Source organism: Bison bison, unplaced genomic scaffold (assembly GCF_000754665.1).
Source record: "Bison bison bison isolate TAMUID 2011002044 unplaced genomic scaffold, Bison_UMD1.0 scf7180017864440, whole genome shotgun sequence".
Taxonomy (NCBI): Eukaryota; Metazoa; Chordata; class Mammalia; order Artiodactyla; family Bovidae; genus Bison; species Bison bison.
Window position 1 is genome coordinate 48783 of NW_011495002.1, and position 19280 is coordinate 68062.

A 19280-nucleotide genomic window follows, 5' to 3' on the forward strand; every position below is an offset into this window, starting at 1 on the left:
TTCTTCTTAGCTGACAATTCCATCTGATATATTGGGTTTAAAAGTACCAATGACAACAATTTTATAGAGGACTCCAGTACCAACGAATGCCATGGTAATGGCATTCTTCCCATGTTAACATTCTCTAAAACATGCTATCCAAAAAGAAAGCAACGTGGTTATTTATTAGTCACTATAGTACCCCAATACTTTGGTCACTTCATGTGAAGAGTTGACTCATTGGAAAATACTCTGATGTGGGAGGGATTGGGGGCAGGAGGAGAAGGGGACAACAGAGAATGAGATGGCTGGATGGCATCACCGACTCAATGAACATGAGTTTGAGTGAACTCCGGGAATTGGTGATGAACAGGGAGGCCTGGCATGCTGCAATTCATGGGGTCCAAAAGAGTCGGACACGACTGAGCGACTGAACTGAACTAAACTGAATCATTCATCCTTTTTCATTAATGTTATCAACAGCGGTAAGTTGCTACTAAGCATCTGGCATGAAGTTTATTCTTCAAAACCCATTACTTCTTTAATTTTGAATCCTAGAACTTTTTTCATGCAAAAAGTGGAACGACTCTACATGTGGGAGAGGTAAGAGTACATCTGCCATCCTAGCTGTTTTGGTGCCAAACTCCCTGCAGTGGGAAGACTGCAATCTGTTGTAGCTATTAATATTGTAGAAGGGAAGCATACAGGAGAAGAAATTTGCAGTCAAAAACACTAAAGTCAGAATATTAAAAAGTTAAGTATTCTTTAGCATAGTGGTATACCCATACTCTGATAGTGTCTTGGTTAAATATTAGTATTGGTTTAGATCATATTCACCAGGTTTTACAGCAAGAATAAATCTATTTTTTGGTGGAGAGGGAAGTAAAAAAAAAAACTCTAAATCATTCAAGAGCTTATACATTCAAGATAAATTCTCTTAATTTACCAAAATATTTTTATTTCCTTATCTTAGAGTAATAGAGCATTTCACAAACTCAAGTATTGCCTCTACAAAGATGGAAGAATGAAATAAGGCTGTCTTCTTTTACATGAAAGCTGCCCTATGGAAAAAGGATATAAACTTGCAACAATATTTTTGAGAAAGCATGGTGATGAAAAATTCTTAGCAGTGTTGGAGATTATTTTTAAAAGTAGGCAAGTAGTTAGTGATCAAGTAAATCTGTTCAAGTAGAAAAGTACAGATGTAGACAAGAAGGATGTTCTTTTCTGAGTTATATATGGCGTGTATCTTGTACATAAGAATCGCTCTCTTAGTATCAAACTAACATGTTGTGGTGTGTTAATTGCTCAGTTGTGCTTGACTCTTAAACCACATGGACGGTAGCCCACCAGGCTCCTCTGTCCATGGAATTCTCCAGGCAAGAATACTGGAGTGAGTTGCCATGCTCTCTTCCAGGGGATCTTCCTGACCCAGGAATCAAACCTGGGTCCCCCACATTGCAGGCAGATTCTTTACCATCTGAGTCACCAGGGAACTGATGTATCTTGCATAAAAAATTAAAACAATAAAAGCAAGGGTAATACCAGCTTATCAATTGATCTACGAAACAATTTAATTAAGGATTTTTTCTTGACAATGCAAAAGGATTTGCTACTTTCCTTAATGTCCTGCTTTCTATAATGTGTTCTATCAGGGAATGAAAGTGTTTTCTAGATTACCAACCATTTTCACCTTTGGGGATTTGCAACTGATAATAATAAATTAGAAATTAAATGCAAGCTCTTGTGGAATCTAAGAAAAATTTTGGTGAAAGTAGGCATCAAAGCAACACACGATGAGAAAGTTTTCTGCACAATGTCTGGTAGTACTAGAAACTAAAGAGAATATTTCCTCAGATATTTTGTGGGGGGGATGGGGTGGGGAGGCAGAATAAGGAAACTTTCAATTCAAGAGACCAAACAGACCATATACTTTTGCCCCTTTTTGAAACCAGGATCCCAGTGATGTAACTGAAGAAAAATACAATAGCAGGTAAGTTAAAAGTGAACCAGAGAAGGACTTCAGGCTTCCCTGGTATCTCTCAGATGGTAAAGAACCTGCCTGCCAATGCAGGAGACCTGGGTTTGATCCCTGGGTCAGGAAGATCTCCTGGACAAAGAAATGGCAACTCACTCCAATATTCTTATCCGGAGAATTCCACCGACAGAGGAGCCTAGAGGGCTACATTCCATGGGGTCACAAAGAGTTGGACACAACTGAGCAACTAACCCTTTCAGAGAAGGGCTTCACCAAGCCAAAACAAAGAAATATTTATGAAAAATATAAAGTTGATGAAGTCAAACAAATAATAACACTCAACACAGAGAACTCAAAATGCAGGCATACAGTTGAACTAAGATGGAAGACATATCTAAAGAGAACCTGAGAATAATCCCCATGGTCAGAGCACAGAGTGGAGAGAAGACTCTGAATTCAGAGCACCTGAGTTCAAGGTGGTCCAGGCGCCATCACCCCCTGCTGCCTCAGTGTCCTCAACTAAATCACAAGAATGAGAATAGTATTTTCCTCAAGAACTAATGTGAGAATTACATGTGATTACAGGTGATGGAAAGTTATGAACAACCTAGATAGCATATTGAAAAGCAGAGATATTACTTTGCCAACAAAGATCCATCTAGTCAAGGCATGGTTTTTCCAGTGGCCATGTGTGGATATGAGAGTTGGACTGTGAAGAAAGCTGAGCACTGGAGAATTGATGCTTTTGAACTGTGGTGTTGGAGAAGACTCTTGAGAGTCCCTTGGACTGCAAGGAGATCCAACCAGTCTATTCTGAAGGAGATCAGTCCTGGGTGTTCTTTGGAAGGACTGATGCTAAAGCTGAAACTCCAATACTCTGGCCACCTCATGCAAAGAGTTGACTCATTGGAAAAGATTCTGATACTGGGAGGGATTGGGGGCAGGAGGAGAAGGGGACGACAGAGAATGAGATGGCTGGATGGCATCACTGACTTGATGGACATGAGTTTGAGTGAATTCTGGGAGTTGGTGATGGACAGGGAGGCCTGGCGTGCTGCGATCCATGGGGTCGCAAAGAGTTGGACACGACTGAGCAACTGAACTGAACAGGTGATAATGGCTTTAAGGTGCTTAGCAGACTGTCTGGCTCACAGAAATGCTCAAGTATTCAGAACCTAACAAAAATAAGGATACCAGATATCAGAACCTAAAGAAAGCAGCTAAAAATAAACAGGAAAAAGTCATAACTTTAAGTGACTTATTACTTAAGAGGAGAGACTGAAATGCATAAACTAAATTGAGTAGAATCTGTGGGTTCCCAGCCCAGATCCCCAGGGATCAGTTCTTACCTGTGGAGAGTGCTCCTGGTGGGGACCTGCCCCTGCTCACTTCTGCAGCGATTGCATTTGAATGATTGCTGACCCAAAAATGCCCGGAGTTATGTCCTGGCTCCCACTTCTCTAGTGGCTGGAGCCAATGGCTGACTTAAAGCTGGGATGCAGATGTCCCACATCCTTGCCTTAAGTTAGGACAGGCTATGGTTCAATCTGCTAGAGAGCTCCCCACAGGACCAGGTTGAGCTTAGACTGCCCCATTCCCTCTCTGCTACCTCACTCCTTACAGGTTCACATGAGCACCTCCATAACAAACCCCTTTCACCAGAATCACATCTCAGGGTCTGCTTCTGGACAACCCAAGCTAAGACATAAGCCTTCAATTCAGGAACCTATAAAAAGTACTCCCCCAACACTCGACCAAGATAAAATATAAGCAAAGAATTAATAAAATGAAAAAAGAAATTAATGAAAAGGGGGAAAACATGAGCTTGTTAAATTGAACAAGAACTTGAACTTGTGAATACTTCCAAAATAGACCTCTTAACTGACCTTCGCTTACCTGACACGCTGGATTAGTCACAGCTCTCTCCATTTACCTTATAAATCATACGCTGTGCACTTACTCACTCAGTCGTGTCCAGCTCTTTGTGACCTCATGGACTGTAGCCTGCCAGGCCCCTCTGTCCATGGGATTTTCTAGGCAAGAATACTGGAGTGGATTGCCATGCCCTCCTCCAGGGGATCTTCTCAACCCAGGTATCGAACCCTGGATAATGATTTTATAAAAACAAATAGGTAATTTGGAACTCAAAATAGTTGATGTGTTCTCAAAGAAAGGCCTTTCCATACAACATTGTAATTTCCTGTGTGTGTATTATTAGAATAAAATTCAAATGTATTCAATCAAAAAGCACATCTGTTATGTCCTTGCTTTCTGTTTGTTTTGTTGTTTAAGACCAGCTGCTTAGTACCAATCCCAATGGATTAGTGTGCTTCTATTTTATTCAGAAAAAACTTCAGAAAACATAAGACAACAAAGAAAAACAAGAAAATATGCAGGTATCCGCTCATTAGTAGAAGAATAAACCAGAAACTAATGTGATTGGTGAGTAGATGAAAACAGGGTGGAAAAATGGTTCTGCCCTGTAAGCAATTTCATCACACAAGTAATTGACTATGAGGCAATTTTACCATAGGAGATAAAATACTGAAAAGAAAATAAAAGAGGGACATTTAAAAAGACAAAATTGCACATGAAATGTTAACAACAAATTTTTTAAAATTTTTATTGTAAAAATTAAAAATGTGCTCAGATTCATTGTTACAGTTGTATTTGGGAATACAGTTGTTCTTCTGTGTTCCCAGGGCGTTGTTTCCAGAATACTCCTGCAGATACCGAAATCCATGGGTGTTCAAGTCTCTTACATCAGATCAGATCAGATCAATTGCTCAGTCATGTCTGACTCTTTGTGACCCCATGAATCGCAGCACGCCAGGCCTCCCTGTCCATCACCAACTCCCGGAGTTCACTCAGACTCACGTCCATCGAGCCAGTGATGCCATCCAGCCATCTCATCTCTGTCATCCCCTTCTCCTCCTGCCCCCAATCCCTCCCAGCATCAGAGTCTTTTCCAATGAGTCAACTCTTTGCATGAGTGGCCAAAGTACTGGAGTTTCAGCTTTAGCATCATTCCTTCCAAAGAAATCCCAGGGCTGATCTCCTTCAGAATAGACTGGTTGGATCTCCTTGCAGTCCAAGGGACTCTCAAGAGTCTTCTTCAACACCAAAACAGCCTAATTCAGTCCCATATTTGCAGTCTCCACATCCATGATGGGTTGAATCTGCAAATGCAGAATCTGGAGGTATGGAGGATCAGTGTATCTTAGAGAAAGGGAAGGTATTTCCTTTCTCGAAGTCAATTATTAAGTGGGATCTAACGGTGGACATAAGCTCTTTGCAATATTAAAAATAATTATGTAAATCTCTTCAAATTTCCCTGGAAGTAAGAAGAACAGATGAGGGATGCTGTCATTTCATATTGATATATGTAACATATATAACTGAGAGTACATATCTAGACTACATTTAAATGTTCGGTCACGTGTCCAGTCCTTATCTTATATTTCACCACACCGTCTAAGCCAGATTCTGTGCCAAATACCAAAAACCTGTCTACATCGTGTTCTCCACTATTCAAGAGCAAAAAATACTCACCATTTTCAAGAAACTTACACTCAACAGGAGTCACAAAACCATTTCTTTGGGAGGTACAGGAGGAGCTTGATTTTTTTTTGCCTCCAACGTGTAACATTGTGTGATAAACTTGGCAAAGATGCCTTGCCAGAACAGGCTGTTGTATTTAAATCAGCTAAAGGATCAATCTTAAAGTATCAATCTTTAATGATTTCCAAGATCTGTGAATTACGAGCCACCTTTTGCATTTGACATAGCTCCCTAAACTTTTTTGGTTTTGATGACTGGGAGAGATGACTGCTCAAAAAGGATTTGCAGAAGTTAATATGTTACCATTTTCTAGTAAAGTATGCAATCTGCCTTTATACTCTCTTATTTCACACTTCCAGTAAGTTTTCCTATCACTGTATTTTCTATCAAGTTGATATACGTAGTTGTTAGCATCCGCTATTTTAAGACCACCACACTTTCTCTTTTCTGTGAAGATCGTGATAAGGCCTAAGATTTATACAAAAAAGGAAGTATTGCCTCAATGGGGAAATTAAACCAAACTGTCAGCCAGTTGAAACCAACCTGTCAAACCAAACTGACAGCCAGTTTTGTTATCTTTTATGACAAAACTGCCTAATGGCCATTAGATGTGTGGGAAACTGCTTATAGCAAAGATGTCTAAAGGAAGATCAAAATACCAGATATGAAAAAAATGGAGTAATGGGAATAGAGTGAAAGAGTGGAGTCACATTCTCTAAGGGTACAGTTTGGTGTACCTCTTACTGATAGGCCCACACGGGGTCTCATTGATAAGATGGCTTGTTATGTTGACCTCGCAAACAAAGAATAAATCACAGTGATCTGTGAGACTGACCAAATTGCCCAAATGGCATCTTTTTATCTCACTGGGGCCTATCTTCTCAAAGCTGCGAGACCACCAGATTCCAGACCTTCAGCGACGTGATCATCCCTTCAGAGAATTTTTCATTGATGGTGTAAGGCATAGTTCGGGCCAAGTCAGAAAAGAAGGAGAGACAACCTCAACGGAGGTGGGTTACCTTTATTCAGGCAAGGAGGGATGACAGTCAGCCTAATGAGCAGGCTGAGTATGAAAGGGATCAGAGAGGCTTCATATTTAAAGGGAGGTTTATGGAAGCGATAAGGGAAACGTTAGTCAGGTGGGATGTTTGGGGTATTCTTTAGTTGAGATGGCATTTTTAGTTGAACAGGGGGTAGGAGGATTTGGGCAGGGGGTGATAAGTCCCCCTGGGCAGAGGGTGATAAGTTCCGGGCATATGTAGGCAGTGGAAGGTTTCTGGACAGAGGGTGCTAAGTCCCAGGTAGATGCAACCAGCCGGGAGCATCAGGGCAGGACCTAAAGTTCAGTTTTGTTTTCTCCAAAGTTAGATGATTCAGCAAGGGCCTTTCAGACCATCGTTTTCTTTTCTAGGCCCAGAGATTCCTTCAGATGGGGTATAAGAAGGACTCAGTCAGAAAGGGAGAACACTGGATCTCCTTAAGAGCTCATTACCCTCTCTTTTCCCTCTAATAAATCTCCTTTTCTTGCCTGACCACCGGCTCACTCTCTTTTTTTCTGCACTCACCTTACACTTACTTTTAGCACCATTTTCAAGTTTCACATGGATAAAATTAAATACTTAATTGAGATTGAGCAGATTGTGTGTCCTGGAGTGAGGGGGTCACTGGTACAGGTTGGAGAGAGTCCCCTGGGCTCCATCCTGCAGGGTCCACCACGCCCAGGATGAGGAACACAGCCTGCTGGTCCCCGCTTCCTGTCAAGTGAGAAGGGTCCACAGAGCTCTGTCCCATAGGGTCTGAAGCTGAAATGTGGGCAGGAGAGATAAAGGGGGTGGGAGGCAGCACCTGTGGCTTCTATTCACCTCTAGTAGGGCAGGTAAAGTCAGAAATCTTCTAGGCATGCCTTGTACATCTCCGGTCCCCAGATCATCAGTTATACATTTCTGCCCCCAGGGATTCCTGGTTAACTTAGGGTGATGAGGTATTTAGAAAGGGAGTTTAGGTGCTAAGGATGCTCATTGCTACTGGCTCGTTCACAACTTCTGTCACTTTTCTCTGGAAACACACTCATGGATGGAGAAAAATAAACCATGAGTTCATAATACTTTTAATTCTATGATTGCAATCATTTTATGATGAAATTTTGGGTTGCTAAGACATGGCTTCTCTGGTGGCTCAGTAGTAAAGCATCTGCCTGCAATGTGGGAGACCTGGGTTCGATCCCTGGGTTGGGAAGATCCCCTGGAGGAGAGTATGGCAACCCACTCCAGTATTCTTGCTTGGAGAATCCCCATGGACAGAGGAGCCTGGAGGGCTACAGTCCATGGAGTCACAAAGAGTCAGACAAGACTGAATGACTAACACTTTCACTTTTTTCAAGGACATTAATACAATGATATATTTGTTTTGTTGTTATTTATTTCAAAAGAACAAAATTTTATTTATTCACTTATTTATTTTAGGGATGACCTTCTGAATTTTTAGCTTTTGTTTACTTTTAAAAAGTACATTCAGAAAAGTCTAGCTTCTATCACTCCTCTCTATTCTTTTCTCCTTAGTCCATTCAGGCTGTTAGAATGGAAAACCATAGACTGGGTGACTTAAACAAAACACATTTGCTTCTCACAGTTCTGGAAGCTGGGAAGTCCAAGATCAAGGATCTACCAGAACTGGTGTCTGGGCAGAGCTCTTTTCCTGGTCCATAGGTGACCACCTTCTCACTGTGCCCCGACGTGAGCAAAGGGATAGGGAAGCTCTCTTGGGTCTGTTTTATAAAGGCGCTAATTCCACTCACGAAGGCCTCACCTTCATGTCCTAAGCAACCCCCAAAGTCCTACTTTCTAATATCATCACACGGCAGGTTAGTATTTCACCATATGAATATTTGGGGGACAAAAATATTTGGTGCATAACAGACTGAAATAAGTCAGAAGGAAGTCAGAAAGAGAAAACAAACATATTAATGTGTATATGCATAATCTAAAAAGCTGGTACAGATGAACCTATTTGCAGAGCAGGAACAGATACATAGACATAGAGAATGGACATGTTGACACAGTAGGGTAAGGGGAGGGTGGAATGAATTGGAAGACTAGGATTGACCTATATAACTGTGTGCTCAGTCACTTCAGTCGTGTCCAACTCTGCATAATCCTGTGGAGTGTAGTCCACCAGGCTCTTCACCCCATTGGATTCTCCAGGCAAGAATACTGGAGTGGGTTGCCCTGGCCTCCTCCAGGGGATCTTCCCGACCTGGGGATCAAACCCACATCTTTTACATTGCAGGCAGATTCTTTATCACTGAGCCACCAGGGTAGCCCCATTTATACCCTAGCATGTGTAAAATAAATAGTGTGAAACTGCTGTATGGAACAGGGCTCAACTCAGTGCTTTGTGATGACCTGGAGATGGTGGGGTGAGGTGGGAGGGAGGTCCATGAGGAGGGGATTTATGTATACATATAGCTGATACACTCTGTTGCAGGGCAGAAACTAAATAATACTGTAAAACAATCATACTTCAATTAAAAAAAAAAAAACAGTGTGGAAATTCCTTAAAAAACTGGAAATAGAACTGCCTTATGACCCAGCAATCCCACTGCTGGGCATATACACCGAGGAAACCAGAATTGAAAGAGACATGTGTACCCTTATGTTCATCGCAGCACTGTTTATAATAGCCAGGACATGGAAGCAACCTAGATGTCCATCAGCAGATGAATGGATAAGAAAGCTGTGGTACATATACACAATGGAGTATGACTCAGCCATTAAAAAGAATACATTTGAGTCAGTCCTAATGAGGTGGATGAAACTGGAGCCTATTATACAGAGTGAAGTAAGCCAGAAAGAAAAACATCAATACAGTATACTAACGCATTTATATGGAATTTAGAAAGATGGTAACAATAACCCTGTATACGAGACAGCAAAAGAGACACTGATGTATAGAACAGTCTTTTGGACTCTGTGGGAGAGGGAGAGGGTGGGATGATTTGGGAGAATGGCATTGAAACATGTATAATATCATATATGAAACGAGTCACCAGTCCAGGTTTGATGCACGATACTGAATGCTTGGGGCTGGTGCACTGGGACGACCCAGAGGGATAGTATGGGGAGGGAGGAGGGAGGAGGGTTCAGGATGGGGAACACGTGTATACCTGTGGCAGATTCATGTTGATATATGGCAAAACCAATACAATGTTGTAAAGTTGAAAAATAAAATAAAATAAAAAATAAATAAATAAATAAACAAAACAAAATTAAAAGCAAAGTGGCCACCATTGGTATCGACTTTGGTCTATGTGTGTATATCACTTTTCCTGAAATAAATAATATATCCTGTATACTTTGGTATGTCCATAATTTTTTCAGTGACCTCTGTACCCTGGTGGCTAGACGGTAAAGCATCTGCCTACAATGAGGGAGACCTGGGTTTGATCCCTGGGTAGGGAAGATCACCTGGAGAAGGAAATAGCAACTCACTCCAGTACTCTTCCCTGGAAAATCCCATGGATGGAGGAGCCTGGTAGGCTACAGTCCATGAAGTTGCAAAAGGTCAGACACGACTTAGCAATTTCACTATGTACCCTGTAAACCATATATACCAATACAACAAGATTTTACTCATTTTTTTACAGTTGCAGTGTGTGTTTACTCCAATAGCCCTTTGTTGATAGAGAATTGGGTTGTATTCAGTCTTTTGCTCGTGAAAACTATTGTAATAAACACCTTTGTTCAGATGTAAATTTGTATTTCCCTGTTTTTCGTCAAAGGCTGAGGTGAAATTTTTCATGGATATGAAATTGCTGGATCAAAAGGCATATATACACTTTTATTAGATCTTGTCAAATTGCTCTCATAAGATTGTCTATTGTCTTATTCCCACCAGCAATGAGTGAACATACCTGTTTCTACTTGCCAACAGATGATGCATCAAACTTGTAGGCTTTGATCATCTGCTAAGTGAGAAACTGTCCCAGTGCAGGCTATGTATCTATACAATTTATAATGAGATTGAGCTCACTTTCCTGTTTAGTGGACATTTGCAGTTCTTTTCCTGCAGAATGTCTGTTTAATTTCCTGCCCATTTTTCTAAATGGTGGTTGTACATTTTCTTCCCAAATTTTAGAAAGGTATTATATATTAGGGATATTAATGCATTTTCTGTGACTAAACCCTAAACGTTTTTTCCTGCTTGTCATTGCCCAAGGCGTTCTTATAAGGAAAAAGGAAAATGGTAAATAGTATGTAAAATATAATATTATTTTACTTTTTAAAAGTTTGTGTATATAGATATTAATTTTTCATTTGAGTCTGGTTCAAATGGTACAGTTCTGAGTTTTATCTGGAAGGTGATATTCACAGAGAATTAGCGCTCTCTTATTAATTGTATGCTTAGTACTATGTCTGTGCTCAGTCACTCAGTCATGTCTGATGGTTTGCAGCCCCATGGACTGTAGCTTCCCAGGCTCTTCTGTCCATGGAATTCTCCAGGCAAGATTACTGGAATGGGTTGCCATTTCCTCCTCCAGTAGATCTTCTGGACCCAGAGATCGAACCAAAGCCTCTTGCCTCTCCTGCACTGGCAGGTGGATTCTTTACCACCGTATACTTTTACTATTTATATATTGTGTATAATATATTCTGGGCTTCCCAGGTGACACAGTGGTAAAGAATCTATGTGTGAAGCTGGATTTGTAGATTTGATCCCAGGGTCAGGAAGATCCCTGGGAGGAGGAAATGGCAACCCCCTCCAGTATTCTTGCCTGTGAAATCCCATAAACAGAGGAGTCTGGCAGGTTATAGTCCATGGGGTCATAAAAAGTTGGGCACAACTCAGTGATTAACAATCACAACAAATAGTTCATTATACACCACACATTATTGTAGTGTAAGTGCTGACAGTTGGCTGGGTTTCTGTTTTGGTTTTGTAATGTGAGTGCTTAACTTAAGCTTTGATTGCCAAGCTATCTACTTCAAAGATGACTCTATGCAATAAACAGAAAGCCAGCTACAGACTAGATCAAGAACCAGAGTCTCTTCACCCCACCACCACCCCAAGATACTCATAGTCTCCTTTGTCTTACAGGATCTTGGTTGATTTCCATAACTGACCATTTGGGCTGCTTGTTCTTTCTCTTACCACACTTTAAACTTCTACTCCTGTGTTTTAAATTCACCTTTAAAAAGTCAGTCTAGCAAACCCTATGCCCCCACCTTTGACCCCAATAAAGACAGAAACCTAAGTTTCCCAAATTTCTTTGCTCTCTCTCTGTGTCTCTCCGGGGCTTCCCTCATAGCTCAGTTGGTAAACAATCTGTCAACAATGCAGGAGATCCTGGTTCAATTCCTGGGTCAGGAAGATCCACTGGAGAAGGGATAGGCTACCCACTCCAGTATTCTTGGGCTTCCCTGGTTCAGCTGGTAAAGAATCTGCCTGCAATGCGGGAGACCTGGGTTTGATCTCTGGGTTGGGAAGATCCCCTGGAGAAGGGAAAGGCTACCCACTACATTATTCTGGCCTGGAGAATTCCATGGGCTGTATGGTGCATGTTCATTTAGGGCTTCCCTAGTGGCTCAGCTGGTAAAGAATCCACTTCTCTCTGCACCTCTCTCTCTCTTTCTATTTCTCCCTTGCTGTGTGGCCCCAAGATCTATGTATCCTCCAAGATCTATGAGTAATAAAACTTTGTTCTATTTTCAAAGTTCCCTGATAGTTATTTCTAAGGATGTCCTGCAATTATAATAAGAACCCCAAGGGCTGGTCCAGCCACAACACTGGCTATTTATAGGCTAAGGCCATCATCACTAAACAATTAGATGTCTTAAAGGTACTATATGGCTAATATTATATACTTTATATATATAGTACATTATTTATTCTATACCCAGACCTCATGCGAAGAGTTGACTCATTGGAAAAGACTTTGATGCTGGGAGGGATTGGGGGCAGGAGGAGAAGGGGACGACAGAGGATGAGATGGCTGGATGGCATCACTGACTCTATGGATGTGAGTTTAAGTGAACTCCGGGAGCCGGTGATGGACAGGGAGGCCTGGCGTGCTGTGATTCATGGGGTTGCCAAGAGTCAGACACAACTGAGCAACTGAACTGAACTGAACTGAGAAGGATATATACTGTACTGCTATTAGTGATTATCCTGGCAAATGACAGGGTATTTAGAGAATGAAAGAGAACTTTCGCTTTGACCATATTATCTCTGTGTTACTTGAATTATTTTCAACAAACAAGCACACGCTTCCTTTACTGTTTTTGAACCAACCAAAAAGGATAAATAATTTTTAGTTTCTGCTTTCCTAAAGTACTTTCCTAAAGTACTATTACTTCCTAATATCTGGTCCCTTTATGTTGTTGAAGGAGAAAACTCTGCAAGTGAACACCCAATGTCCAAAGTCTGAGGTACAGAAATGATGGAAGAATTTCAAAAGAATCAAGCTTTCCTCTTGACCTTGATTCAACTGCCTGAAGAAAGGAGAATATTATTAATTGCTTTCCTGACACATTTGACTTGACCCTGTCTTTGCTGAACATTCTTAGTACCACTTCCTCCCTGTGTATCATCTCTAACAGTTACCTTCAGCGGTGAGTTTGAAATGGATTTTAATTTAAGAGGCCCATTTCTCCCCCGCTAATTTAATTTCAGAAGGCACAGTGGGGATAATAATTGTTCTAGTGATAATATGATGCTCTGATGTACTTTCTCAAATGTGTAATTAAAATGTTTCCCTTTTATCTTGGTAAACAAGCCAGGCCAACCAAGTCAATCCAAATGATGAGGAATCCTTGTCTCTGTTGGGGAAAGGTAACATCAGCATTCTAAGACTTCATTTAGTATCTCCTCATGGAGACATAGCAAATGGGAATTACATCATACAATGTAATCACTGAAAGATTTGATGCGAAATTGAAAATGTTCTAAACCCATAAAAGAATAACAGATGTTCAACTTGAAGCATCATGTCTAGACAAATGAATCACCTGTTCCTGGAGCATTTAGATCAGAGGTTATTAACACTCTTCCTTTGTATTTTATTGAGCTACCTTGCAGTGCCAGAGTTGTTTTACAGCATCATTAACAAAACTGACCAGGTCTTGATCATGTATCAAGTTGCATCACATCAACACTTTTGAGCTTAACAAAACCTCAATGTAAGACTTCACTAAGTTCTGCCTCTTTGGTACTGTTAGCTCCATTTATGGAAATATAAAATCACACCTGCATGTCCAGGAACTATGGAAGGAACTGCAAAAATCTGGATCCACCTCTACTATAGGATCCCAGAGGCTAGCTGCAGGGGACACATGTTTTGTGTCTGGAATGGACATGTGCATGGTGGAGGGTTGGAGAAGCAGCTCCCTGGAGATATATTGTTGTTGTTGTTTAGTCACTCAGTCGTGCCCAGCTCTTTGTGACCTCATGGACTGCAGCACTCCAGGCTTCCCTGCCCTTCACTATCTCCTGTAGCTTGCTCAAACTCATGTCCATTGAATTGGTGATACCATCCAACCATCTCATCCTCTGTCATCTTCTTCTCCTCCTGCCTTCAATCTTTCCCAGCCTCAGGGTCTTTTCTAATGAGCCAGCTCTTCGCACCAGGTAGCCGAAGTATTGGAGCTTCAGCTTCAGCATCAATCCTTCCAATAAAAAGATGTATATAAAGCACAAATCACATCACACAGCCCTGATGTCTTATTGTTGTTGTTTAGTTGCTAAGTCATGTCTGACTCTGTGACCCCATGGACTGTAGCCCACCAGGCTCCTCTGTTCATGGGATTCTCCAGGCAAGAATAGTGGAGTGGTTTGCCATTTCCTTCTCCAGGGGATCTTCCTGACCAGGGAACTGAGCCCGAGTCTCCTGCTTGGCAGGTGGATTCTTTACCACTGAGCCACCTGAAGAAATCACTCTGATGTTCACCAAGAAGTATTTGTGGTTGACCAAGCCACCAGACCTACCGCTGGGACCCCAGTTATATTGTGTGACTATGACAAGTGAGATGCCAGGATGATCCCAACCACTGCCTAAAAGCATTCCCCACAGCTGTCCAGCAGAATGCCTGTGGCTCCACCATCCTGGTCTTCCCTCCAGTCTTGAACACCTCACAAACACCCCTGCAACTGGAAACAAGGTAGACATTTATCATTTCTTAAAGCTTAGTATGAAACTGTGGCATAAAGCGAAGAGTAGATGTAGTAGCTGTACTTGTTTCCTCGCCCTGACCCCTCTGCAGACAATCCATGCATGCTCAGTCACTTCAGCCATGTCCCACTCTTTGCAGCTTTGTGGACTATAGCCCGCCAAGCTCTTCTGCCCATGGGATTCTTCAGACAAATTGAAGGATAGTTGCTGTACAGAATTTTATTGATGTTTGACAAGAAACCACGAGATAGTTGCTAGGAAGCCACAAAATTCTATAAAGCCACTATTGTTCAATCAAAAAAATAAATAAATTGGGAAAATAAAAATACTGGAGTGGGTTGCCATTGCCTTCTCTGGGGGATCCTCCCAATCTATGGATTGAATCCAAGTCTCTTTTGTCTCCTGCATTGGCAGGCAGGTTCTTTACCACTAGTGCCACCTGCGAAGCCCCTTGCAGATAGTTCACCCAGGTTAATGTGTCCTCCAGGTTAACCTACCCTCCAGCGCTTTGAGTCTTGGCTGCTAATGGCTCCCCCATGCACCTGCTGCAGACAGTCATCCTCAGTCTAATGGAAGCAGCCTTGCCTGGGAGCCTAGGCAGCCTTCACCCTCTACTTGGGGCAGCCAGTCACTCACTGAAATGTGGTAGAAATGGTGGCTCCCATATCTCAAGGTGAAGGGGCCCTGTGGTACAGGTCATGTTCCATGGCATACAAGCCAAGACTGAGCCCATCAGTGGGTTCCCTTCCCCACCTGCTTCCTCACCCCCCTCCCCTTCTCACCAGACCCTCCCTCAGGACATCACATGCCTCCAAATCCCTGCTCTGCCTCTAGGAACCCTGACTTAAGACATGGAGGTACATCTGAAGGAAGGAGAATAGAGAGGCATGCCCATGGCAAGAAAGGGACATGACAGGTCTTTAGGCAGAGAATGATAGCCAGGTGCTGAGAGAGGGAACTTGGAAGATCAAAGAGAAGAAAAGGGAAACAGAGGGGTGAATCCTGCCTGCTTCCCTCTCCTGAGAGCAGCACACAGAGATCTCAAGGGAGAGCCATGTTGCACAAAATAATGCTGACAGCTTGAGAATGTGTGGCTGTCACATTATTACCATACAAGGTAACTCTATATTGTAGAAGGTACCATAGAAGGTAATAACTGGCTGTGCAGATGCTACCAGTAGCAGCAGGCAGGGAGCCACAGCCTTGGAAGGGAGCATCTTTGTCAATTCAGTCACAAGCCCAGTACTTCTAGTGTCAACTGCACCCCAAGACTTTCTCCCCAGACTCCCAGTGCCGTCTCCCAGAGAAATCGCCTAGGGCCTTCACCTCTCTAACAAACTCTTTTTTGATGGATGGGTCCCTCCGGGCAGTAGAGTTACTGCTCAGAGAGTAGATTTGTTTCTCTTGTCGTTCACTTTGTTTTTCATTCATGTGTTTCTCTTGTCATGTACTTCCGATAAGCTTGAATAACTTTCTCTGTCTCCTGTCCTGAGAGACAAGGACCAGCGGGAGAAAACATCCTTGATGCCGATCAACGATAACACCCTGGGGGCTTTCAGGTTCTCTGCCTCTTGTCTTTCCCTTGAAGTAACCCCCCTACATATGAATGAGTTCCATTCCTAGAGTGCGATCCTAAGTTCAATTTGTTTGTAAGTCCTGCCAAATTAGCCTCGGTACCCAACTAACAACCAACTGTGGAAAATTCTTAAAGAGATGGGAATGCCAGACCACCTTACCTGCCTCCTGAGAAACCTGTATGCCGGTCAGGAAGCAACATTTAGAACAGGACATGGAACAGACTGGTTCCAAATTGGGAAAGGAGAACATCAAGGCTGTATATTGTCACCCTGCTTATTTAACTTATATGCAGAGTACATAATGTGAAATGCTGGGCTGGATAAAGCACAAGCTGGAATCAAGATTGCCAGGAGAAATATCAATAACCTAATCAACTGATAAGGTTGTGCTGATGACACCACCATTATGGCAGAAAGTGAAGAGGAACTAAAGAGCCTCTTGATGAAGGTGAGAGAGAAAAGTGGAAAAAACTGGCTTAAAACTCAACATTCAAAAAACAAAGATCATGGTATCTGGTCCCATCATTTCTTGGGAAATAGTTGGGGAAACAATGGAAACAGTGAGAGAATTTATTTTCTTGGGCTCCAAAATCACTGCAGATGGTGACTGCAGCTATGAAATTAAAAGACAGTTGCTCCTTGGAAGAAAAGTTATGATAAACCTAGACAGCATATTAAAAAGCAGAAACATTACTTTGTCGACAAAGGTCCATCTAGTCAAAGCTATGGTTTTTCCAGAAATCATGTGTGGATGTGAGAGCTGGACCATAAAAAATGCTGAAGTGAAGTGAAAGTTGTTCAGTGGTGTCCAACTCTTGCAACTCCACAGGCTGTAGCCTGCCAGGCTCCTTTGTCCATGGAATTATCCAGGCAAGAATACTAGATTTTGGTATTAGTATTATTAGTAGTAATAGCAGGTAGGCTTTCCCTTCTCCAGGGGATCTCCCCAACCCAAGGATTGAACCCAGGTATCCCACATTGCAGCCAGATTCTTGACAGTCTGAACCACCAGGAAACTCCGAAGAAGGCTGAACACCGAAGAGCTGATGACTTTGAACTGTGATGCTGGAGAAGACTCTTGAGAGTCCCTTGGACTGCAAGATCAAACCAGTCAATCCTAAAGGAAATCAACTCTGAATATTCACCGAAAGGACTGATGCTGAAGCTGAAACTCCAATACTTTGGGCACCTGATATGAAGAGCTAACTCATGGGAAAATATCCTGATGCTGGGAAAGATTGAAGGCAAGAGAAGAAGGGGATGACAGAGAATGAGATGGTTGGATGGCATCACCGATTCAATGGACATGAGTTTGAGCAAGCTCCAGGATGTAGTGAAGGACAGGGAAGCCTGGCATGCTGCAGTCCATGGGGTCACAAAGAGTCAGACATGACTGAGGACATGAGCAACAACAACAACCCAATTAACACAATTGACTATATTGTATTACCTGCTTTTATGCTTACTTCCAGATGCCCTGGGCATTAAATAAAGATACTGAACCTAGAGATTGTCAGAATCTAAAAAGACATGATATAAATGAACTTATGTACAAAACAGAAACGGACTCACAGACTTAGAGAATGAATTTATGGTTACCAGGGGGAAGGTTAGGGGGAAGGGATAGTCAGGGAGTTAAGGATGGACATGTACACACTGCCATATTTAAAATGGATAACCAACAAGGGCCTACTGTACAACACAGGGAACTCTGATCAGTGTTATGTGGACGCCTGGGTAGGGGCGGGTGGAGTTTAGGGAAGAATGGTTACGTGTATATGTATGAGTGAATCCCTTCATTGTTCACCTGAAGGTATCGCGACATTATTAATCACCTATATGCCAATACAATATAAAAATTTAATTTAAAAAAGATACTGTATCAGAGTACTGTATACAGCATTTGTGGGGAGTCCCTGGTGGCTCAGATAGTAAAGAATCTGCCCGCAATGCAGGAGACCCAGGACACAGTATCTGTACAGTAAAATACAGAAAACCCTTTGTAGAGGATGCACGCCCATGACAATATACGCCAGACATGCGAACTAGCTTAGATTGGACATGCAAATGCATGTTTGCATCTTTGAAAGTTCTCAACTTGAAGGTTCACATCTAGGAGACTTACTGTATCAAGATTATGTTAGTGAGATCAAGAGACAAGAGAAATGGAAAACCTGAGTAAAAGCCAAGGAAAGTGCAGTATGTAACTAAAGGAGGAGGTCTCTGAGTTGGGCATCCTTCCTTGAGAGTTGAGTAAGGAGGTTGCTCAATAAGGAAAACAATTTCTCTGAAGGATGCTGTATTTAAAGTAGAATAACTGTAGAATAACTGAAGTAATTTAAATGTGGTCATTCCACAGACTTCTTCCTAGGTCATTTCTCAGGATTCCTCCCAAAATCAGTCTTTATTAACCTAGATGTATCTAACTTTAAGAAAAATAGAGAGAGAAGGAAAAACAGAAATGTGTTTTTAAAATGCTAATGAAAGACAAAAATCACATGATATAGCTTTCGCGTGAAATCGAAACAGTGGTACAAATGAACCTATTTACAAAACAGAAATAAAGTCACAGATATGAAAAGCAACTTACAGCTACCAAGGGGGAAATTATGCTGCGTGCATGTGTGTGCTCCGTGGTGTCCACTCTTTGCGACCCCATGGACTCTAGCCCGCCAGGCTGCACTGTCCATGGAATGTTCCAGGGAAGGAATACTGGAGCAGGTTGCTGTTTCCTACTCCAGGGGATCTTCCCAAACCAGAGATCAAATCCGCATCTCTGCATTTCCTGCATTGGCAGGTGGAGTCTCTACCACTAATGCCACCTGGGAAGCCAAGGGGGAAAGAGGGGAGGGATTAATTGGAAGACTGGGATTGATGTATACACACAACTGTATGTAAAATAGGTAACTAATAAGAACCTACTGTAGAGCACAGGGGACTCTACTCAATACTTTGTAATAACCTATATGGGAAAAGAATCTTTAAAAAAGTGGATATATGTATATATATATATATATATATA